The sequence below is a fragment of the Oratosquilla oratoria genome, chromosome 38 (genome assembly GCF_046742065.1).
Source record: "Oratosquilla oratoria isolate Oo_2021 chromosome 38, ASM4674206v1, whole genome shotgun sequence".
Classification (NCBI taxonomy): Eukaryota; Metazoa; Arthropoda; class Malacostraca; order Stomatopoda; family Squillidae; genus Oratosquilla; species Oratosquilla oratoria.
In genome coordinates this window covers 20,149,520-20,159,519 of record NC_134814.1, presented here as the reverse complement: position 1 = coordinate 20,159,519, position 10,000 = coordinate 20,149,520, and positions in this window count along the sequence as shown.

Below are 10,000 nucleotides of genomic sequence, written 5' to 3'. Positions count from 1 at the left end.
AAACAATGGAAATCCCTTGGGAGATGCTGGTCTTGTCGTTGAAAGTACCACGCTACACCATACGTGTGCATGCGCGGTGTGTATCGAAGTGCTGCATACGCTAAATACAGAGATTCTAAGATGTGTGTGTGTGTGTGTGTGTGTGTGTGTGTGTGTGTGTGTGTGTGTGTGTGTGTGTGTGTGTGTGTGTGTGTGTGTGTGTATGTGTGTGTCTTTGTGCGTGTGTGTGTGTGCGTGTGTGTGTCTATGTTTGTGCGTTCTGGTCACTCTCCTTACATAATCAAACTTCTGATCCCTCTGTCTTGCTCACTCATTCACTCTTTGGCTCATTTACTTGTTTTCTTGTTCACTCACACAGTCTTACTCTTTCACACTCCCGCTCACTCTCATTCTCTTGCTCACTCCTAGTTGTACTCAATGACTCGCTCGTACCCTGTCTGGTTTGCCCTAGGTTTCTTCTTTCCATTTTTTTTTTCAGACACTAGCCCCATTCACTTATACTCCTTTCTTTCGCTCTAGCCACTTTCCTCTAATCTTATAGAATATAAATCAACCGTAGAAAATGTTCCATTACTATGGCTTCTGTACATGACGACGCATTTTTCTCATGATGTCATCCCTCGATTATGCCTTTAGTTCCTCACTTTCTGATACTTCTTAAAATATCACAAAGTTGTCACCAAAATCATGGCTTGTCTCATTTCTAGCCAGGTTTCTTTGGTGTTTCTTTTATCTTCAGATTCTTCATAGACGTACAAGGAAAACAGATATCTGTCTTGTTTTCTTGTAGTCCCGAATCTGTCTATCGTCTTCAAAATCTGTATATATGTCACTAAACTCCCTCGGAATAAAACACTCAAATAAAGCAAAGATCCTCAAAATAGGAACCTGTTTCATCTTCTGCCAAGGCTCAAAGTCTCTCCAATCTCTCCAGCACATTCAGACACTTTAAAGACAAAATCATCCGAAACTTGTGTCGCCTGTTGCTGAAGTTTTGCGTCTGAGTCTCTTCCTTTTCGCTGACCAAAGGCTTCAGACACAATCCCTTTAGTCCTTCTCTCCCTCCCTTCCTTCCTCCCTTCTTTCCCCCATCACCCCCCTCACCCTCTCTTCCTCCGAACCTGCTTCTCATATTCCCTCCCTCTGACCCTGCCTCCCACACTCCTTCACTCTTTCCCATCCTACTTCCCTTCCCTCCCACCCTCCTTCCTTCCCTCCCACCCTCCTTCCCTCCCTCCCACCCTCCTTCCTTCCCTCCCTCCCACCTTCTTCTCTCTCTACATCCCTCCCTCCCACATATCCTCCCACCCTACCATCATCCGTTCTATCTTCCAACCGTTCCTCCCTCCCACCCTCTTACCCTCCCTTCCAGCTTCCCTCCCTCCCTACCCCTCCACCCTCTTTCCCTCTCACACTTCTACCCTCTTTCCCTCTCTCCCACTCTCGTACCCTAACTCCCACCTTCATCGCTCACTCCCACTCCTTCCCAGCCTCATATGCCTTCCCTCCCTTTCCTTCTCTCTCACCCTCTTGGCGAAATATAAATCCAGATGGAATTGGACGTCGAGTGAGTTCTCGACCGCTGATTATCTCAGCTGGGACCAGACCCAGAGCAAACAAGAACGAAACAGCGAAGCAAGCGAGAAGGATGAGAAACCAAACGAGGAGAAGAAGTCGGCTGAGAAACTTGAGATCAGAAAATATATAAATATGCATATACATATACATATACATATATATATATATATATACATATATATATATATATATATATGTATATATAGTGTATATTTACATATATATATGTATATATGTATATATATATATATATATATATATGCAAAATAACCACAGGAGAAAGGAAACGTGTAGACGGTAAGTACTTTAGTATAGTACATCTTCAGATGCAATATACGAAAGTACTTTTTGTCTACAAGTTTCCTTTCTCCTGTGTTTATTTTGCATTTTTGTATCACGGTAATGTGATTGCTTGCATATATATACATATATATATATATATATATATATTTATATATATATATATATATATATATGTGTGTGTGTGTGTGTGTGTGTGTGTGTGTGTGTGTGTGTATGTGTGTGTGTGTGTGTGTATGTGTGTGTGTGTGTGTGTGTGTGTGTATATATGTGTGTGTGTGTGTATATATTCATATATACATACATATATATATATTCATAATATTTTTTTCTTGATGCCGCTAGGCTAATTTGTTCACTACCATGGCAACCCCTTCGGTAGTGTAGGGGGATCTAGTCCCTCTCGTTTAGCCATCCTCCATATCGAGTGGCCACCCTCCTCGTCTTCTCGCTTCCCCTTGGCTATCTTGTTCGTTTCCACTGTAGCAACCCCCTTCGCCCCACCCTGCCCTCTCGTTAACGAAGTGGTGAGTGTGTGTGGCCGAGGGTGGGGATGTGAAAGAAGGAGTAACGGGAAACCTGGGCAGAGATAAAGTGACGAGAGCCAAGCGGAACAATAGGAATTGGTGAAGAAGAAAAGAAAAGATGAAAAAATGAAAAAAAAAAGAAAGGAGAAAAAAATGACAAAGAGAAAATGTATAACAAAGAAATATCCCTGGACTATATCAAGTGAATTTTTGTAGTTTGTGTTCAGCCCGTGAAATTATATTTGTGGTGGTATTTCTTAGAAAATTACTATTTCTATGTTTTATTATAGAAACGGATAAAAATATATGTATATACATATATATCTTCTTGTGTTTTCGTGTTATGACTTCATGTGTTTTTTCCATAAATTTGATAGTTTTTTGCTTCAATGTGATATGAAAACCTCTCGGTTACGCTAAATATTGAAAAGTCTTGATGATATAATCAAGTTCTTCTTAAAGAAATTCTTCGTTGCAGATCCTTAGGGAACTTAACAGGATTCCACTGATTATTCCTAATTTGATATTGATACTGTGAGAAGATAAGAAATTTAGTCTTTCTGCTCGCTGGTTCTTTATATATTTGATTTTTACTACGTTCAATGTCTCTTCACTCTTTTGTCTAAAAATATAAATTCACTATTTTTTTCTTCTTCCAGAGTGAAGTGCATCTTCCGCTCTATTTCATCTAATTCTATCAACCTTCACCTCAGATCAACGTTCCTCCAAGAAGAAACTGAAGGCCAAAGAGACATATATAAATATTTTTGAGGGGATTTCAGTGAAGCTTCATATATGCATTAACATATACATACATACATACATACACACACACATACATACATACATACATACATACATACATACATACATGTATTCATATACATATATATATGCATATATATATGTATATATATATGTATATATATATATATATATATATATGTGTGTGTGTGTGTGTGTGTGTGTGTGTGTGCGTGTGTGTGTGTGTGTGTGTGTGTGTGTGTGTGTGTGTGTGTGTGTGCGTGTGTGTGTGTGTGTGTGTGTGTGTGTGTGTGTGTGTGTGTGTGTGTGTGTGTGTGTGTGTGTGTGTGTGTGTGTGTGTGTGTGTGTGTGTGTGTGTGTGTGTGTGTGTGTGTGTGCGCGTGTGCGGTCAGGCTCCGAGGTGACCCGACCGCAAAGTTGATCGCGTGAGCCTTTGGTTGCGCTCCGCTGAGTTACAAGTACTGAAGAGAACTGCTTTTGAAGACCAAAACCTGGCTCCTTATATACACAGCCGACGTACTGAAAAGTAGCTAAGGACACATCCTCGCCGAAACTTAGCTTAGCACGGCCAAGGTTGTGTTTTCACGAGCATGCAAATGTCTGTAGTACAGGCGTAATATGAACTTAATCTACACAAGAGTAATATAAGGCCGAAGGCCAACTGTATTGATATTTTTGCTACTTTTATTTTATGTTATAACTTGTTTTATTTGTATTTTTTTTTATTTGGTTTTATTTTATTTGGTGCCAGCATTTAATCTTAATTCTATTGTATTTAATATTGTAAAGAGGTTTGCTTTGCAGATGTGATTGAGAATGTGAACATTTCCCAGATTTACCAATTTGACGATTTATATTTGAGTTCACAATCTTGTATCCACTATGCCCCCTGAAGACGATTCCTGGACGGGAATCGAAACGTCGGACAAATAAACCCTTCAATTTAGTTTGATGTTTACACTTTTCCGATATGGATCCTAGACTCCAGATCTTCACGTATATATATATACAGTATAATATATATATATATATATTTATATGTACAACATTGAATGGGTCCCAGTGACTAGAGATACATTTTTGTCAACCATAATGCACTTTAATTCTAAGCCATCAACGTCGGATGAACCGTGGAGGCACATGCAGAAATTGAAACGTGGTATGCTCGAGAACTCGAACCAACTCATAAGCACGTGACCAATGCCATATTGACTAAGACCAATACACAGGCGAGAAGGATGAGATGGTCTAAGTCAATACGGCACTGGTCACGTGCTCGCCACGTTCGTTCGAGTCCCTGGGCGTACTACGTTTCAATTTCTGCAGGTGCCTCCATGGTTCTTCCGATGTTGATGGCTTAGAATTAAAGTGCATTCTGGTTGATAATATATATATATATATATATATATATATATATGTGTGTGTGTGTGTGTGTGTGTGTGTGTGTGTGTGTGTGTGTGTGTGTGTGTGTGTGTGCGTGTGTGTGTGTGTGTTTGTGTGTGTGTGTGTGTGTGTGTGTGTGTGTGTGTGTGTGTGTGTGTGTATGCATTTATATACAGTATATATAAAACTTATATCTAACATCCTCAGCCTGTCAGTAGGAACAGCCGTTTTCTCTATTCCGTATGGTCTTTAGAAGATTCCTTCTTTATCTAATTCTTCAGTGGTTGACATGCTGTGCTTCTTTAATGTTTCTCCATTTCTTCCGTCTAGGGTCCACACCCATCATTACGACTGTCTTTTTTTTCAAAATTATTTATCATTGGTGCTATACCTACAATATTTCTCACGTATTCATTCCTTAACTTATCATGAAGTGCTTTTCCAGTTATTTTTCTTAGAATTTTCATTTCTACCGCTTATATTCTACTTCTATCCGCACTAGTCATGATCCTACTCTCTGAACCATTCATAATCATTGGTGTAAGCAAGTATCGGCCTTTTAACTTTTTTCTTAATGTGATTATATTTCATTATAGGATAAAGATCTCCTGCGTATCTACTATACTTTGCTCCTCATTCATTTGTTTCAATTTCATTTTTACCTCCCAAATGAGAAAAAAATATCCCCAAGACATTTGAAAACATCAGCATTTTCTATTCTAGTATTCTCGACTTGTCTGTCCACCTCTTCATCATCTACTTTATTTGCATTCGATATTTCTGTTTTAAGTCATTTTTTAATTCTTTCTTCCGTAAGAAATTGATTCCAACAATGAAGAACCCTTTTTAATTTCCAGGGATCATATGACCATAGAGCAACGTCATGATGTCACCAGCTAATTCCATTCCTTGTTTTTCTTTACTAATTACCATGTCTATATATACTATAAACAGGAGCTCAATTCCAGTACATAGAGTGAACCACCCATTATACTTGAAACTGGTTCCTACGTTACATATACATGGTTCGTATGTACTTTTGATAACTGCTCTAAGTCTGCCGTTTACTTCATATTAATCCTCTAGGCATTTCCATAACCAATATCTAGGCACTAAATCAAATGCCTATTCAAGGTCAATGAATGCTATATATAGTTTTGTTAAATTCCAATGACTTTTCAATTACCTTCTTAATGCAAAAACTAGATCAGGAGTCCTTCTTCCCCTTTATATATCCGAATTGTTCCTCACCAAATTTTGACTTTAAACGTTGTCTAGCTCTTTTACTTTTTCAATATCCTTTCATAAAGTTTGGCTGTCTGGTTGATAAGCGTAATACCTCTATAATTTTCACAATTTCCTGATTCTCCTTTTCCTTTGAATATTGGTAGTTTTACCATTTTTCCCTATTCATCTTCTATTGAATTATTCAGCCACACTCAAATATCTTTGTCAAGAAGTCTTTCTTTCACCAGATCACTTCGTGCTTTATAAAGTTTGACAGATATGCTATAACAACCTGTACTCTACTCATCTTTCAAGTGCTTCAGTGCATCCTCAAAGTCGTACATCATTATTAAACTGCTACTAGCCTCATCAATGGGGAAAATATATCTCTGCCCTTTGTCATTTTCTTGCGTTACATCATTAAGTAATTTATTGATATAACTAGTCCACCTTGCATTCAGTTCTTTGGAATCTGATATGACATTTACCTGTTCATCTTTTATGTTACACTGTTTTCTTTTATCCTTTCTGTAGGCCTTTGCAAGAGCAAATATCTTTTTCATGTTATCTTTCAGCTCCTCCTCTAAAGTTTCACCAATTTGTCTCCATGTTTCCTCTTTTGCTTTTCTTTTAAATTCTTCTACTGCGTTACGTGCCCTCACATATTTCCGTCTCATTTCTGGACTTTTCTGGACTTCCATTCTCCAGCCGCTTTCTTCATTCCTTCTTTTTCTCTCTCAGCACTTCTTTCATTGTATCATTCCACCATGGTGTATGTTTCTTTTTAGTTTCTAGTGTGTGTACATCCCAGTATATCTTCTGCTGTTTGTGGATTTTTTCATTTCCTGAGTATTCCATATCTGCTGCTCTAGATCCACCTGTGCCAGATTTTCAGCTAATTTTGTCTGATATTTTGTCTTTTTATATCTGTCATAATAACAGCCTTAACTTGTTTTCCCCTCACGCAGAAAAGGAGAAGACGGGGATCCATCCTTATGTCTATTTATTTCTCATACATACTCCCTCAACCCTACCCCCCTCCCACTCCCCTCATGCATCACAACATCATCCATACACAACCACTCGCCATTCACCCCTACCCTCTGTCATCTCCCGTCCTTCCTCAACTGATATTCCCCTCATTCCAATGCCCCTTTTACCTCATCCATCTCATCCTTTGTCGCCTCTCTTGCTCACTTTCTCCACCTCTGCCTTCCACACTTCTTTTACTAGTCTATCTTCACTCATTCTTTCCATGTGTTCAAACCATCCAAATACTCTTTCATCAACCCTATCTCCCAACTCCATTTCTACCCCTGTTCTCCTCCTCACCTCCTCATTTCTCACTCTATCCTCCCTAGTAACCCCTATCGTACTTCTCAGGCACCTCATCTCAAACACATTCAAACTCCTCCTCTCTTCCTCCCTTATGTTCCATGTTTCTGCCTCGTACAGTGCTGTCGGCACAATCACTCCTTCATACAATCTCCTCTTAGCATCCATTCCCAAATGTCTATTTCTCATTACACTTTTTAATCCACCAAGGCATTTACTCGCTTCTCTCAATCTACATACTACCTCCACCTCCACTCCTCCCTTCCCTACCACATTCGCACCCAAGTATCTAAAACTATCCACTTCCTGCAGTCTCTTTCCCTTAACCCATTCAACTCCGATGACAAGATGTCTTGTCATTTGGTCAAATAAAAAAAAAATCATAAAACACCAAAATGTTTGATCAAACACCAGAAAAATATGACGTCAATCCTCGCTTCGCTCGCCGCAAAGCGAGGATTGTCGTCATTTTTTTCTGGTGGTTGGTGACCCATTTTGGTGTTTTGTGATTTTTTGTTTTTATTTGACCAAATGACAAGACATCTTGTCATCGGAATTGAATGGGTTAATACTCACTTGCAGTCTGCTGCCACTTTCTCCACTTGTACATCTCATCACTTTACTTTTACCTACATTTATCATCAATTTCCTTCTCTCACACACCATCCCAAACACTGTCACTAATTACTTCTCCTCTTCTTTTCCTTCCTCTTTCTTTCTCACCTCCTGCCTCCTTCATCTTTCCATCTCCTCCCTCCCCTTACCAACTCCTGCCTCCTCGTGGCTCCTCCCTCCCTCGCGCCGTCGCCCTCGTCTCCCACTCTTTCCTGTCTACCTCCTCCCTCATCAGATCTCCCTCCTATATTCTTCTTCTTTTTGCTCCTTCCCCTCCTATCCCTTCCCCAGTTATCATCACCCTGCTTCTTAGTCCTTCCTTTTTCTATTTTATTCATTATTCTCTATAGTATTTCCTCTCATGCACCCATTTCGTGTTTGCTTTTTTTTATTATTCACGATCTTTTTTATTCTTCTTTCATCATATCCTCTACTATTTCCTTTTTTTTTTTTCTTTCGGACTCCATCCGGCTCAGTTCTTCCTTTGTTTAATTCCCTCCATTCTTGCTTTGTCTCACCTGTGCCCTCTCTTAGCCTCTTCCCTTTCGTCCATTCCCTTCATTCTATCTTTCAACCACACATTCCCTTTGCACACTTTCAACCATGGGCTCTCCCACTGTATCCCCCAGTTCCTGATATGTATTCCGTGCTGCAATATGTATACGTGGTAGTGAAATGTGGAGAAGACTCTCCGTAGATTGATACTCGATCCTCAGGGTAATCTTGGGATATGGACTAAGCCACTGTTGGTCCGGCCGGTGGCTTATGGTTACTTTAATGGTGGGGCAGTGTGCTTATGGATAGGAACCTTGAGATTACAAACGAGATTACTGAGAGTTATTACAACATTTAGATGCACGTTTGCTTCATCTCGTTCCTATTTTACTCAGACATTTTGGTTATGTAGTCTCTCCACGGTTTGTTACCGAGGGCATGGCATGGCGTCCGTAAGCGGGGAAGTGAGACTTGGCACGCAAGAGATAAATTGAAATCGGCTATGACTTTCCAATGAGGAGTCGTTACGATGTACAAATATTACAGAGTGAATGAAAATTGTATCACAACGTCTGACAGGATAAAAGGAAGAGTTACATACATACATACATACATACATACATACATGCATACATACATATATACATACATACATACATACATACATACATACATACATACATACATACATACATACATACATACATACATACATACAAACATACATTAGTGTCTCTAATTTCAACACAAATAATCTCAGATTTTTTTAATTTTATGATGATGTTTGGTACATCGATCATTCGCTTTACTTTCGTCTCCATTCCTTTGTGTAAGAAACTCGTTTTTTTACCAACGAGGGAGGGATTCATAATATTGTATGTCTAACGCCAAAGAATTTTAAGGTTCTGTTGGCTTTAGTATTCGTCTTGAGTTCGTACAATATTTTGTTAGTCCCTCGGCATTCTCTCCAGAACAAAAGTGTGTGCATTGCCTACTTCGTATACAATAAACCATTCTGTTACCGTTGTCCTCTTTCTTTTAAACTTTGTCTTCACTATGTCTTCAACCTTCATACTTAGTTATCTCCAGATATTCCAGTTCATCCTTGAAGCATAATAAAAAAACCCGACGCGAAATACAAAATATCACGATGATACATAGTCGACCCGTGGTCAAAGAAATCAGTAAGAGAAACGCTTAGAGGATGCAGGGTATAAGAGTGGTGAATTCAAGAAATCCGTAGACTAATCACATATTAAAAACAAAGGACAACCATAATAGAGTGGTTTGTTTTATTCTATATTCTTAATGCATACCTACTTATTTTGGAGAATGTGTTTCTTCACCTCTAGTACATTTACCATATCCTAGTGACCGCCATCTCCGTATTACCCTCATCGATGAGGAAGCGATCACTGCCAATCTCTATTAACTCCTTTTGTAACTCTTCCTTCTCTCTTTATTATTACTATTATTATTATTATTATTATTATTATTATTATTATTATTACTATTATTATTATTATTATTATTATTATTATTATTATTATTATTATTATTATTATTATTATTATTATTATTATTATTATTATCATCATTATCATCATTATTATTGTTATTATTATTGTTGTTATTATTATTATATTATTATTATTATTATTATTATTATCATTATTATTATTATCATTATTATTATTATTATTATTTTATTTTTATTATTATTATTTTTATTTTTTATTCATTTATTTATTTATTTTTATTTTTTTTTTTTTAGA